Below are 15,454 nucleotides of genomic sequence, written 5' to 3'. Positions count from 1 at the left end.
TTTCTGCATTGAAGTGGCCTGGTCTTTTTGTCAAAAATCGATTGACAGCTAGGTCTATTACTTGACTGTCCATTCTCTTCCATTGACCTAAATGTCTCTTTACACCAGCACCACACCACTGGACCACTCATTGTAGCTTTATAACAAGTTCTGAAATCAGACAGTGTGAGTAATCCAACTACGTTGCTCTTTTTCAAAAAGAACTGGCATTGGCTGTTCTAGTTACTTTCCCACATAAATTTCAGAATCAGCTTGTCAATTCATTACACACACACACACACACACACCACCACCACCACCACCACCACCCAAAAAAATTGCCTGCCAGGCCTTTGATTGGGATTCCATTGAATCTATAGCTCAATTTTGAGGGAACTAGGCATCTTAGCACTACTGAGTCTTCCAATGCATGGACACAATCTTACCCTTCATTTATTTATTTATTCTATGGTTTCTCTCACCAATGTGCTTTGTGGTTTTCAGCATACAAGTCTTGCACACATTTTGTTAAATGTCTATGTAGGTATTTCTACACCTAAGTATGATTTGGGTGCTATTTTAAATGTGTCTAGCTTTCTATATCTTAGACAAAAGCAGAACTCCGAAGTCTCACGAATCTTACTTTCTGGCCCATTTATGTGCCATTCTGACCTTTTCTTCCCACTTCCTTCCTACCTGAGGAAAGGCTCTTTTTATTCCTGTAAACCTCATAGCAAATGGCAGATATCAAGAAGTCTTTACTGATTCCTCGCAGCACATGCATATCAAATGCTCTCATCTTTCAGCTCGTGCTAATTTGTGGTTCAATTTCCTGATCCTCACATCTGAGCGCAGGAACATTTTGGCATCACCCCACTCCCACACACGGGGCTAAATCTGTGTTTAAAGATACCTGCCCCCTCAAATTTGGGCACAGAGATCTTTTTCCCTTTATCTTTACCTCTGAACCCCATCATTCACTGATGCGTGCATTCATTCAACCACCATGTCTGTGCCAGTCACTATGCTAGAGAACTCAGGTCTCTCAGAGCCTCAGTGTCCCTGGATATAATGGAGACTGTTGTTGGGGAAGTCCTAGACCAGAAGCATGGCTGGACATATGAAACATTCTTGATGTCTCTCATCAGCTGAGACTTCACAGCTGCTGGACTATCCCTTTCAAAATGCCTGGAGGTTCCCTAGTGAACTCCCTCTAGCAGCTCTTCTAATGATCACTCTCCTCAAACACACCCTCCTACTCCCCCCCCCCCCCCTTCCCTAGGGATAAATCAAGACTGTCATATGTGAGCATCCTCACCATCTTTCAGACCTGCCATTAGCCTCTCAGCTTTACTCAAGCCACCTGAGTGGCAGGGGAAGCACCGGGTTCCGGTTAGGACCATGGCCAGAAGCAACACTTGGGCTGGGCTAGGGGATAGGTGGGGTAGGGACAGCTGACATGGGAACGGGCCTCTGAAAGCTGGAACAACTCAAACTCTCTCAGGGAACACCATTGGCCCAAACTGGGAAAGCCCCTGCCCAGCCCTGCCTGAGAAGTGGGCTGGAGAGAGTAACTGGTGGTGTTCACCACACTCTTGGCGAGAGCCACCAACCACAAACATCAGAGCTCACAGATACCACTTGCTGATAAGCAGCCACTTTGACTTCCCTTTCCCAGTTCCCTCCTCAGTCCTGTCCTGCTTTTACTTGTTCTCACCTTCCTGGAGTCAAGTCCCAACCTCTCTCTCACTTCTGACCTCTCTCACACTTGATCTTCTTTCTCCGCCTTTCTTTGTATTTGGACCATCCATCACTCTCCGATACTTCCAGCTGAGGCCGGTCTCCCATTCTTAATGTCTGATATTTTCTTAGTTGAGGACCTCAACTGTCCAGGGTCAGTACCTCCCCTCTTCAGGGCAGGACACCTCCCAGGGACTGCGGGGTGCATGTGCATGTGCTGGGATTGTTTTAGGTCACTGGCAGGCAGCAGCTGATGGGCTGCAGGATGGCAGGCCCAAACGGAAGATCTAGACAAGAACACAGGAGCTGGGAGGCAGGGACCCAGGCACGACACCTGACACAAGTCATTACCTGAGGCAGAAGCATAGGGAACCTCATCGGCTGCTTTCCTCTGTAGCCACAGCTCTGATTGGTGGTCCCTCCTCCACAGCTCCAGCTCTTGCTTGGCTCCAGTAACATAATTCTCTCTTCTGCTCTTTCAAGTGGGGACGTTCACAGCTCCCTGTCTTTGGATGCATCACCATCCCTTGGTGGTCCTCTCATCCTTGCCCACTCCTCTGTGGGAACCCTGTTAATATGATCAGCAATTGAACCCTTCTGTGCGTGCCCACCTGTTCCCGGAAGGGAACTTGGTCTGTAACTACCTACCGCCTACTGGGCGTTCCTTTCACTTTTATAGAGGGAATGGGAGAGCCTGGGACCCTCTTCCCAGGGGCACATTCGCTTATCCCAACTATTTTCCAAGCTCCTACCATACGCCAGGCACCGTGTAGGTGCTAGGAAGGTGCTATAAATAAAGGAAGCACCACCTTTCTTCCCAGATGTGGAAGTGATGCTGATATTGTAAATCTGTATTGGTGGGATTTTAAGCCAATATTCTGGGTTCAAGGGAGTGAAGGGAGACCCTCAAATGAGTCATCAGAGAAGGTTTGGGACATTTCTGGTCATTTCAGCCAGAAAGGCACATTTGAGCTTCTGTTCTGAGTGTGAGTTGAGAAGTCAGGATGCCCACCAGGGTGCAAATGGGGGCCCAGGCTTGGACCACAGAGATCTGCCAACTGAAGATTGGTCTTGCCATGGCCAGAAGCATATGCCCTAAAAACAAAAGAGGATTATTGGAAAATGTAGTCTAATGAAAAGAAAGAAAAGGGTCCCCCCCCCAAAAAAAAAAGAAGAAGAAAAGAAAAGAAAGAAACAGTTCTTCCAGAGAGGGGCTGATTCCCACCCCCAACATTGAGGGGACCTCACATGGTGGCACTGTCTCCCTGTCATGCCCTGGCCTGAGCCAGGTCACAAGTCCTTCCCTCTACACCCAGAGAATGTTGGGCAATCGGGGATCAACAAGGAAATAAACCCTGAGACCAGTGTGCAGCTAGATCAGCCCTTCCTGACATTATCTTACCATGAAACCCTTTTAAAAGTACTCTAAATTTTGAGACATCCACAGGAGCTCTGGAGTTATCATTTGTGCCAGGGTTAGAGTAGAAACCAAAAACAGTCCTAAACACAAATTAGTTGCTGCAAACTTTCACAATTTTCCGAAACATTCCAAACAGAATTTTTATAATCACAATATAGAAAAATCAGATAATTTTTAAAGACCTAGTGTCAAAATTACAGCAAGATAAGACAACACTTACTAACTAGATGACATACATCAATGATGTCAACAGTTACTTGGTAAATACTTCTTATGCAGTTGAAGCATCACACTTGCAAAGCATAGGCAATGTCTCCCCAGGATCACCTGCCACACTTATGTAGGGCACAGATTCAAAGGGAGATTATTTCTATTATAATAACAATGTGTTCAGCATTTTAGAAATCTTTTTTAAAAAGTATTCAATTAACTTTTATGTGAAAAATATATAAAAATGCACTCTAAAAAGGGGTAAAAGTTGTTCACAATTCTACCACTCAAAACACACAAGCATTTATTGAGTGCTTACTATGTGCTAGGCATTGTTCTAAACACCTCTCATGTGTTTTGTCATTATGTGTGAGGTAGGCAATATTATTGTTCCAAGTACCTGAGATCCAGAGAAGTTAAATAACTTGCCCGAGGCCACACAGCTAGCACAGGTGGAAGATCCTGTTTAGATCCAAGTAATGTGGCTCCAGAGCCAGGCCTCCTAATCTTACTGAATGGAATTTTCCTCCATTCCTCTAACCCATTCCCCAGAGATCATTGCTACTGATATTTTTGTGTTTGTTCATCTAGCCTTTTTGCTATGGTCACACACAGAAACACAAACATAAAGGAGCTCATGCTAGACATATTATTTTGTGGCTTGCATTTTTCATCTAATATATCTAGAACATCTTTCCATTTCAACCGATATCTACATAATATTCCTTGGTGTGAATATAGCATAAGTTCTCTAATCAGCCTTCCATTATTGGATATTAAAAGAGTTTCTACGAGTTAACTCTTGCAACTTGTGATAAGCATAACTTACTTTTCCTTACATTAAAATGTTTGGAGAAAATATATTACTAGCATGGATTATTTTCATGTGACACTTATTAATGTCTCTTAAAACACAAGTTTTGTGTAGCATTGGGAAGTGAATCTAGGTACTTCACTAGCTTCAGTAAGCTTCAGCTTGCTATCCCCTTCTTTTGCCCTCCAATCATGTAGCAGAACCTGCTGTCACTCACCCTCCCACCCCACATCGCCAAACCATCCCCACAAACTCAAATATCTCAGCCTAGAAGATAAGACCTAAAATAGCAGGGACCAGAGAGATATGGAGGATCCATTCTTCTCCCCAGCTCAGGCCCAGCTTGTTGACTTTTGACTGTTTGGTTGAAGAGACATGATTCCTTCAGTGAAGACATTAATGACCACCAGTGGGTGGGCAAACTATTAAAGAATCGGGAAAAACTGGGTCGAGGAGAGATTGACTGGGGAGGAGCGGTGAGCCAGATGGTAGCTGCCAGCTATTGACAGCAAGATAAATGTGGACTCATGTGTTTCCTTGAAGGACAGAGTAAAGTTTCAGATTGTTTTGATGACTTTTTGTTGGTGTCAGCCTGGGTTTCCTTGAATGAAGCTCCTTGAAAGACAGGACCCTCACCAAGTCCGGCTTGTGTATTTGTTAGGCACATGACTGCCTCAGTAGGAAGGAAAAGGGACTTGTTTTGAGCAATCCAGTAAGGATTCCTGGGAGAAAGAAGCTCAGGCAGGAGAAGAGGCAGTAGCAGTTAGGAAAGACAAGGCAAGCCAAATTTTTGACTGTTGGGAAGCTGTGGTAGGATTTAGAGTTTACATTAAGAACTTTTATTTCACCATGGCATCTGGCTGACAAATGAGAGGAGGGAGAGATCACTGATGATTGCATAAGAGGTTTTATGGGCCAGGCCTGGAGGGGGCAAACTATAACTTCCAGAACCCAGTCACTCGGCCACCTCTACCTGCAAGAAAGGCTGGACTGTAATCATCTAGCTATGTTCTCAGGAGGAAATAATTTGGGGAACAACTACTTAACCTCTTTCAAGAGTTAAGACTTTGGGAAATTACTTAACGTGGGTGTGCCTCAATTTTCTCCATCTTTAAAATGATGGGAGAGTACTTACTTTATGGGGATGTTTGAGCCATTAATGTATGTAGAGGAATGTGACCCATAAGAAGCACTCCGTTATTGTTGGCTTACTAGCCTTAATCACTCAGGGTATCCCCAGCCCTAAGCAGTGGCTGGCAGTCAGCAGACCCCTATAAGTACTGTGTAATGACTATAACTCCAGGTGCTCTAGTCTGAGTAAATCCTTTGGGTTTGGACAGTTCATGAGGAACCTGACCCCTGGGATGGCTCATGGTGCTGTAGCCAGGAAACCTGAGTTGAGAAGACCATGGTGAAGATGGGCTCCCTCAGTGGGTATACAGACTAAAATATAGACCAAGAGGCACTGTCAGGAGCCTAGAACCATGGAGGACCGGAGGTCAAATGAGTCCATAGGTCAGTTCCAATGACTTTCTCAGAGCAAGGCCGGGTAGGGTGGGAGGTCAGGGTAGAGCAGTTGCCCAGCCTCTAACAGTCAGATCTGGGGAGCTGGAAGGGCAGGGCAGGGACCCGAGGAGCTAAGGTGATGCTCAGAGCACCCTGCTCTCCACCTCCTTCAATTCGGGGTTGTTCCTGAGTGTCCCCATGCAGCCACAGACTGGGGATAGAACCACATCCTCGGCACAGGGAGCCTGGGATGTCACAAGTGACAAGCACTTACCTCGCCTTCCTCCCTGAGGAAGACCTTGTCCTCGTACCCCAGCCTGCCAGACCTCAGACCACCCACCCTTCTCCTCTCCAACCCCTCTCCCTTTCTGGCCATGAAGCAACCTGACCCTCAGGTCCCACCCTGGAGTCAATCTGATGTTTCACTGTGAATGACAAAAAACATTCACAAACAAGCTGCTTGAGCAAGAGGCGGTGAATTCCCTGTCCTCGGAGAGACTGAGGCAAACACTGCATGACTCACTGGGATTTTGCAGTTGGACTCACTGGCAATTGGATCCGATGATCTTTAAATGTTACCTTTGAGAAGTGATGAATCGGCAATTCAAGCATTCTTTCCCATGACGTGGCAGGACGCCACCCTCCACCCCCATGGCCTGGAGTTTCCACAGTTCAGAGTCACTCCTTGGGGGCACCTAAGAAAAGGGGGCTCTGTCTCCATAAGGGCCCTGTGCAAATGTACTAGGGCAAAACAGGAGGTAGCCCTCAGCCCACTCTGCTTGAGATGCAGCTAGCTGAGTAGATGATAGTTTCCATGGAAGGCAGAGGAACCCAGATCAGTTCTGGTGGAGCTGCAGGGGCCACCATGGGGAAGGAAGCTCCCATGCCCCACCTTGACCGGCAAGGCCAAGGGTTAGGTGGGACCCCTGAGAGGCAGGCACTGCCCACGTCCTGTCAAGGTCATTTGTGAGAATCAAATCAGGAGGTCAGGAAGGAGAGGAGGAGCTAGGGTGGAGAGATAGAACTTTCTAGCCAGGCTTAGCGGCCCTGAGAGAGCAGCCCTGGCTGTCATGAGTAGTGTCACCAAAAAGGAACTTGCACCGTGTGTCAGGATTTCACAGCCCCTGGTCAAGAAGGAAGTGAGGGTCACAGAGTGGGGAGAAGATTGGGTCACTCGAAGGCACTGGGGTCCAGACCCTATCTAATTGCTCCCTGGGAAGGGGAGCAGGCAGGTGTCTAGAAACCCCTTCTATAGGCCCCAGAGCCTGCCCATCACTCAAAGCTTCTCCCTTCTGGAGTGATAAGGACTTTCCTTTCCTCCTTCCTCCTCATCTTCCTTGTAGGAAGGGATGACCTTTTGCTGCTTTGGGACCATCTTTGCCACACTGAAGTGCCCCCCATCTCTGGTAAAGCAGCCCTGTGCCTCACAGGTATTTGCTAAGTGCTCACTGCCCAATGAAGTTTGTCTTTAGCTCTTGAGCTCCCTGTCCAGGACAGTCAACTTGGAGGGCTGGGGTCTGGTTCCAGCAATGCTGGCATATTCTACAGTCAGAAGGGGGTCAGGCATGGGCTTCAGGTTGGGCTGGGTGTTGACATAGATGGTGTCCTCAGAGCCAAATTGGTTCAGGTGGGTAAGTGAGGCATAGCAGATGGCCCCAGTGTCCTCATCAGAGCCCATCTGTCGATTGGAGCCCTGGGAATCAAAGAAGACAGACGTTCATTGTACAGATCATAGCTGGGAGTGGTCAGTGGCCCCCGGGCCTGCCCAGAGCTGGGTGGAGGACAGAGACAGGGATAAGGTGTGGAACAGAGTATGGACTCTGCAGAGCCTCCGGGAATGGCTAAAGGCAGCAGAGTCGCCATCACTGAAGATGTTTAAGAATAGGCTAAGGAAGAGGACACAGGGTGTGATCCATGGCCCAATAGCACCAGCATCCCCTGGCAGTTTGATAAAATCTCGGGCTCCACCTAAGATCTATGAAGGCAGTCTCTGGGGGTGGGGCCCAGGAAATTCTGTTTGAACAAGTTCTCCAGGTGATTTGTATGCACACTCAAGTTTGAAGACCATTGATCTAGAAGAGCACTTGGTAGGGATGCCATTTGTAGAGTTGATTCCAGCATTACAGAAGGTTGAACCAGATGACTTTAGATCCTCCCAATCCTGCGATTCTGTGATTTCAAGAGCCTTAGGTCTTTAGACAAGACAGACCTACCCAACGGCAACGTCCCGGTCCCCAGCTCCTGATGAGAGAGCACCTCGGGAGCCATGTTTTTACCATGGGACCCCCGTCCCCCTAGCTGACTGGACTGGTGGCAGCCACACCATCAGATGGACTCCCCATTAACAGTTGACTCCTGTGGGGGTGAAGATCAAAAGCTGGGGCAGTCAACTTCTTTTTCTTTCTAAGGGGTTTGAATTGGGAAGGATGGGGCCAAGGGTGCATGCTGATGAGGCAACAGGAGCGTAAGGAGTCACGAGTGAGCCCAGGTCCAGAGTGAACAGAAACTACAAGTAAATACAAGCTGGGAAGCTGAAAACAACAACAACAACACTGACAAACAAGATACCCAGGAAAGCTGAGATCGCCTCTGCCCTGGTGAGGGATCCTTCCTATGCACAGTGCTCTGCTCTTTCTGGGCTGAGATGTTGTTATAGATGTGGTGTGATTTGTCCTCACCTACGAAGAAGAGTCCAGTTTGGGGCAGAGTCCTCTCCCTAGGTCCCGTTCCCCTGGGAAGGCAGGGGTGCTGGAGGTCCCCACTGGGCTGAGGGACCAGGGCTGGGTCTGGAAATCCTACCCGGCCCCGGGGAGTTCACTGGTGGCCAGCACAGAGGGGTGTCCAGGGATCAGACGTTGGTGCCAAGGAGCAAATCAGACTGGCGGCATGCAGCTAATTTGCATAAAACTGGGAAAGCTGAATCAATTCCAGTCACTGAAAGTTCCAAATTTAAACATCCATTTAAGTATAATCTATTTGCTGGTGAAGTTGTCTATAATGCCTTTCAAAATTTTGGACCAGGAACCACAATGAGAAACATTTTATCTTACTCCCACATATACAAACACACACACTCATACACACACACTCTCTCTCTCTCTCTCCTAAAATAAAAGTCAAATGAAAAAATATTTATCCTTCCAATGTGCAAGCCACTGTGACATTTTGCTTTTCTATTTTATTTTATGAAAATAGTATTGTGACCCACTAAATTGACTATACATAGCACAGTTTGAAAAATATGTGTATACAATTTTACAACCCATTACTATTTAGGATTTTTATAGCACGAAAAATTAAAATCACTGAAGTCCAACATAGTGCTGACCTGCCTCCACATCTCAATCTTGTCAACAGACACATCACACTGGATTATATGGTTAATAAATACGCAGCACATATGTCCTAAACAAACCAAACAACAAAAAACAAGGCAGGCATCATCAAAAGGAACTAATCTGATAAGTCTTGCACAAAATGCTGGTGATTTTACATGTGATTAATGCTAAAACCTTGCAACGTGGGAGATTAAAAAGTCCTTTAATGCTTTTAGGAAGACAAATTTTTAAAACAATAGTGACAATTAAAAAACAATACTGTTGACCAGAAAGGTTTTTAGATAAATTTGTTTAAAAATCCTTAGCTATAAGAAGATGGCAAAATATATGCTCCCAAATGGACACTAGAATTCCCGGGTTTAGGCAAATGAGGCTTGGAGGGTACTGACCTTGATTCTGAAGAGAATGATCCCGCCTGCTTCTCTGACAAAGCAAGAGAACCCAGGGATCCTGACCACTTCACCTCAGAGGCCTCAGTTTCCTTGTTGGTAAACTGGGCATGAGAAGCCTTCGCTTCAGGCTCGCGGGCATGGTGACATCATGGCTAAGCCCTGGGTGGTCTGCCCAGAGCCAGCACTGGGGTTTACCTTTCCTGGCGCTTCTGCGGGCTTTCCTGAAGTACAGGGTCATGAGGAGGGTGAGCACCAGCGGCAGCAGGACAGCCACCATCGAGCTGGGAACGATGAGCTGCCAGTTGCCCTGGGGGCTTTGGAACAAGCAACGACCAGCCAGGTGAGGAAAGTGGGAGCCAACCTTCTGCCCAGAAGCCATCCCTCTCCCCATGCGGGTGGCCATGACAGACTCCTGCTGAGCTGGCCAGGAGGCAGCCCCATGGTCAAGGGCTCTGCCCTGGAAGCCGTGCACGTCCAGCCACGCCTGGGCTTGTTTCGTCCTCTGTGAAACGGGGATGTGTTTGCTCCTTTTCCCTTTCTGGCTGCTGTCCCCTGACTTGCCCCTGGGTCCTTGTTGCAGGGTCTGTACTCACCCCTCCCACATCCTGCTCTTAACTATTCTTGGTCCCGGTTCCTCACCCCTGCCCATGAGATGCGTTCAGCTCTCAGAATACTGGTGTCCTGTGACCAACAGCGCTGCCAAATAATAAAAGCCTTTGAAGAGTACCCGTCTTAAGTCAGAGGCAGAGCACTAAGGTAGGCTTCCTTACACCACAGCAGGCTCCCAGGGAAGGTGTCTGGCGTGTCAAGGGTCGAAGCCCTAAGCCCGGGAGGCGGCAACTCTACACCTCTCTGCTCCATGGCCAGCACCACCTAGTTTCTGGGTATAACGCCTTGAAGCAAGGAACCAGGGTTTGTGAGAGCCCTGGGGTCCCATCGCAGTGATGGTGGATGGGGAGAAGGCAGGGGAGGATGGAGGCCGGAAGAAAAACAGCTGTTGGGTCAGTCCCAGGGGCTGGGTCGCTGGAACCATCAGGCAAGGGGAGAGAAGAAATCAGGCCATGGGTTTGTAGGAACTACAGAGTGCGCCCTTCCCCAGGACCCCTGCGGCTTTGGGACAGAGAAGGGCTGGAAGAGGGGAGAGGCAAATGAGGCGGCACTGGTCACGTGCCTGGCATGGGGCCAGACCCAATCCCACCTCATCCTCACAGCCACTCGGTGGTTGCCAACTGGGGGTGCTTGTGTCCCCCAGTGCAAACTTGGCAATGTCTGGAAACACTTGGGTTTGGTTGTCACAACTGGATGGTCTGGGGGAGGTTTGCGCTGTTGCTGTCTAATGGGTAGGGGCCAGGGATGCTGCCAAATATCCTACAGTGCACAGGACACCCCTCAGACCAAATGTCAATAGTGCCAAAGGCAAGCTACCCTTCTGTAAGGTGAGGATGTCATTGGCCCCATTCTGCAGATGAGAAAACTGAGGTTTAAAGAGGCGAAGTGACCTGATGCAAACGGTTTGACTCCCATTTCATCCCTTGAGAGCCAGGTAGCAGTGGAGACATGGTAGCTGGAGGCATTTGGCACAGTTGGCCGTGGGTGGGAGAAAGTGGAGGGCGGAGAAGACGGGGAGGGAGGTGACAGTACCTGTCAGTGACAGGGCTGGTGGCAGGGGTCCAGGCTCTGGTCCCACTGGGGGTGCTCCTGGTGGTAGGCAGGGCTGAAGCTGTAAGAGATGACAATGAGGGGAGCACTCCCATGTGTTTGCCCCACACTCCAGCCTCCCCACTTCTAACCCTTGGCCCTGGGAAGGAGGAGCCCACATACGGCCCTGGGCCAAGTGGGGACTCTGAGAAGCACCATATGCCCTGCAAACGAATGGAGGTGTTACTCTGTGTGGTGTGGGATTTCCCTCACAATCAAGTGCTCCAGTGCAAGTGTCTTTAGGTTAGGATCCCATGGTCACTGGTATATCGGATCTATTGCACAGTCTTTTCTGCTTTCATTGTTCTTGACCATGTCATGCACTCTCAACCTATAATGCGTCCCTCACACCTCCCCCCACTTCTGTCTCTTCTGGATCAATTCCTGCTCACTCATAAGGCCCAAGTGGTATCACCTCCTCTGGGGAGTCCTCCAGGAGAATCCATACCACTGCTTTCTCCAGGAGCCTTGTCCCTCCCTTCACTGGGCCGCCATCCAACAGGCTTCCATTAGGCCACCTACCACCCACCATCTTAACTGTTCACTTATGTGTCCGCCTTGGGTGCAGGGGTCGGAGGGGGCGCTGTGGAGGATCCAGCACAGGATAGTCTTAGGGTGTTTGATTCCCCTTCCGGAGTGCAGCCCCCGCCCTCCATGGAGTGGACAGTGAGCCATGGCTTGGGTGGTGACTGACCAAGCAGCTGACCAAGGTCCTCTGGGCACCCAGCTCACCGAATGGCTGAGCAGGCTTGGCAGCTGGGCTGGGGTCTGGGAAGACGCCATTCAAGCCCTGGCCATCATAGGGAACCACAGGGGCCTTTGCAAGTCTGAGGTTTTTCAGGAAAAACACCCAGGGCCTCAGTCAGGAGTACCGCCTGGCTTCCCACCTGAGGCTTAAGGTCTCTCGACTCTAAGGAGCAGGTCCAAGGTGAAGACCCAGGCTCTCTGAGCCCTTGGCCACTCCCTGTCTCGCCCCCAAAGTCCCGTGTCTGCCTCACTAGCTGGCTGTCTCCTGTCTGTCCACATTTCTTAACCCACCCAGTCACCTGCAACTCAAGCACAACCCTTCTAGAGAAGGTTAAGGGTTAGGGGTTAGGGCCAGGCGTCGGGATGCCCAGGACTAGCCCAATCAGCCAGTCTTGCTCAAACCTGAGGAGGCCTTAGAGTCATTACAAATCAATGGATGAGTCTTGTTAGTAACAACAAAAATGTTCAGAGAAACGCATGTGGTGGGAAAGGAAGAACCAAGTGAGCCAAGAGGTCTGAGTTCTGGTGCGTGATCTGCCCTTAACCAGCAGTGACCTTGGGCAAGGGGCACCGGTTTTCGGCTGTAAGAACACTGAAGACAATTATTTCAGAGTCCTTCCTAGCTCCAACATCTTGTGATTTAGGACGAATGAGATACCACCAGACGGATGTTTCTATGAACAAAGATCCTGGGGGATTTGTAGATTCCACATGAATAAGATCCAGAGTCTTCTACCCTGAGCTCGGTCATGGTGATGATGAAGTAGCCCCATCTGATGTTATCCTGAATGGAGTTTCGAGGCTTCCAGGGCACCCCCGGGAGCCTGGGGGAGGTGGTTAACAGGGTACAGGTCCGTGCTGATAGCTGCCTGCACCAGACTTTCACCGGTTTTGAGGCTTGCTGGGACTGGTACGGGCATTTCACGGAGACTGACTTCCCTTCCAGCTGAGGCAGCGACTCTGGCTTCTGTTCCCACGAGCCTGAAAATACGCTCTCACGGCAGAGAACCATTCCTCAGATACTGCGGGGCTGGCAGGTGGGCGCCTCGCTCCTCAGAATGTGCCCCAGACCCAGAGGCCTCTGGCCACAGCCCAGCCTGCCCCGGCCCTCCCTCTGCATTGCCCCCTTCACGCCCGCCTCACCTGGCCATCTCCCCCTCCTCTTGCCCCGTTCCCTCCCTCTGCCCTCCTCATCACCTGAGGCCAGGAGCACCAGCAGGACAGGGGGCAGCAGGCGTGTGGCTTCCCGGGGCATGAGCCCTCTTCTTGAGCTGGGGGGGGGGAGCAGGGAAGCCCTGAGGAGAGGGAGCCAGTGCTGGGGCGCAGGGGTGGGGATTCGGCCCAGCCACTCTCCCTTGTCCGGGAAGAAGAGCTGAGGAAGGCAAAGTCCTCCAGGGGGGCAGCGGGAGGCCTGGGAGGAGGGGAGGTCTTGGCCTGTAGGCGGGACCCTCCTGCTGCAGGTGCTTCATGTGGGCTGGCTCCGGTCTCAGGGCTGAGGCTCCAGGGGGACTCTGAAGCTTCTGCCGGCCCTCTCATGCCCAGCCTCTTCCTCCTTGTTGCACTAGGGTTGGGGTGTAGAAGGCTGTGAAAGTCCAGGAAGAAACTGGTGAAACCAGAACCTATTTCTCCTTTCTCCATCTCTCCTCTATCCTACCACTTCCTCCCGGCCCCAACTACTGCCTCCCCACCCAAGTAAAAAGTCCCGGCTGAAGGTGAGTGACAGAGTTAGGGGACCTCTTTGGAGGTGCCCAGTGGTCTGAGACTTCCTGCCCAGGCCTGTCTGGGAGCCCGGGAGCTCTGTAGGGATTGGAGGGGCAGAGGAGAAAGGAGAGGGAGAGTCATTTCCAGGAACAGAGGTGCAGGAAATGCCCCTGGCAAGGGTGGGAGAGAGTGAAGCTGGGGACATAACCGGCAGGGTCGGGGGGGGGGGGGGGGGAGAAGATAGATGCAGAAGGATGGGACCTGGGGGGGGTCTCCTCCTCCAGGCCACCCCAGGTCCCCAGCTCTCAGCCTGCCATAATCACCCCATCAGCATTTGTCAAAAGACCACCGTAATCAAGCACATTTTAAGGAATAATTGTCATTAGAAGAGCTACAGAAAAGCTATCACCACAGGCTCTTTACAACCAAGAAAGGAGAAAACCCCGTGAAAATGCAGCGTGGCAGGTCAGGTTTGCAGGGCACAGACTGTGTGGTGGAGATTAGCACAGGACGCCGGAAGTGCCCGGGGACAAAGCCAGGATGAGAAGGACAGGCAGCAGGCCTGGGTGTGCAGCGTTCTGAGGACAGGATGCTCTCCCGGATGGCAAGGGGGTGCGGGGGCTTCAGACCCTGCAGCGGCCGGTCGGGGGTGGGGGCGTGGTGGGCTGCCCTGGGAGGGGCCTGGCTCTCTGCAGCTGGGGCAGCCCCCAAAGGGGGCCGGCAGAGGAGGCCTTCCTCTCTCACTGCTCCCAGCAGTGGGGCAAGTCCATCAGCCTGAAGGAGGAGCATCCACCGACTCAGTATGATGCAGCCATGTGGGAGAACTGTGACCCCAGGCTTGCTTGCTGGCCTCCCCGCGGGGGCTTGTGTGTCCCACAGTGACGGATCTGCCTGCCACGCTCTGCAGAGCAAACCCCCCTCGGTGCTGGGTTTTCTTTCCGTGTCCTTGCCCTTCCCAGGTGTGTCCCGTCGTCACAGCCCACTGCTCAGGAGGCTTTGTTGCCTTACCCACTAAAGGCAGCAGCTGCCCCGGCCTGTCTTGATAGCCCCACCTGCCCTGCACCTGCCTGCCCTCCGACTGCCGCAGCTCGGGGTCCACCTGCAGCTCCAGGGATAGGAGGAAGAACAGGAAGGAGAAAATGAGAGGCTGGGGCTTTGAGGAAAATGTCCCAGAGCACTGGAGGTCCAAAGAGGCCACCCAGGCCCATCGGAGGTGGAGAGTTGGGGCAGGGGGTCTGGACCCCTTTCTCAGAGCCCTGTGTCCTTACTGTGGAGTTCATGTGGGAGCAGACTGTGTGGGTGGACACCTCGTGCAGGCTCACCCCATTCCAGGAGCCCCTCATCCTGGGCAAAGAGGGATGGTAGGTCTCCTAACAGCTTCCCTGTCTAGCATCAGGGCACAGCCAAAGGCCTCCACCTGGGTCCAGCCCCCACCACCTGGGGCCTGACCATGTGCCCCTCTACCCTCCCTGGCCCCTTCCAACTGAGGGCAAAACAGAGAAATAGGGTCCAAAGGTCTTCAATGCAGACAAAGCCCACTAGAGCTATAGAGGAGACCTTGAGGACCAGCAATCACGAGGCATTAACTCAGTTGTGTGAGGTTCAGGTCGCTCCATTTTATCCTGAAAGCAGTCTTGAGAGGTAGGAGTTAGTGTCCCCTTTCACAAGAGAGGAAAATGAGACCCGATAGGGTTAGTGACTCGCACATGGTTACACAGTGACAGGTGGCCTCACTGAGTCCCAGTCCTGAGCCCTCTGTGGCTCTCCCACAGGACATCCTGTTCTCAGACGAGGCAGGGCTGTCAGCGTGCTGTTGTAGGATCTCGAGTGGAGGGGGGCTCTTTGGGAGCTATTTTCCCCCAGGGAAGTTAAGCACCCCCCCCCCCCCCCCCCCCCCCCCCCCCCCCCC

Source organism: Phoca vitulina, unplaced genomic scaffold, assembly GCF_004348235.1.
Source record: "Phoca vitulina isolate PV1807 unplaced genomic scaffold, GSC_HSeal_1.0 scaffold11, whole genome shotgun sequence".
Taxonomy (NCBI): Eukaryota; Metazoa; Chordata; class Mammalia; order Carnivora; family Phocidae; genus Phoca; species Phoca vitulina.
Note: the sequence above shows the minus strand (reverse complement) of the source record.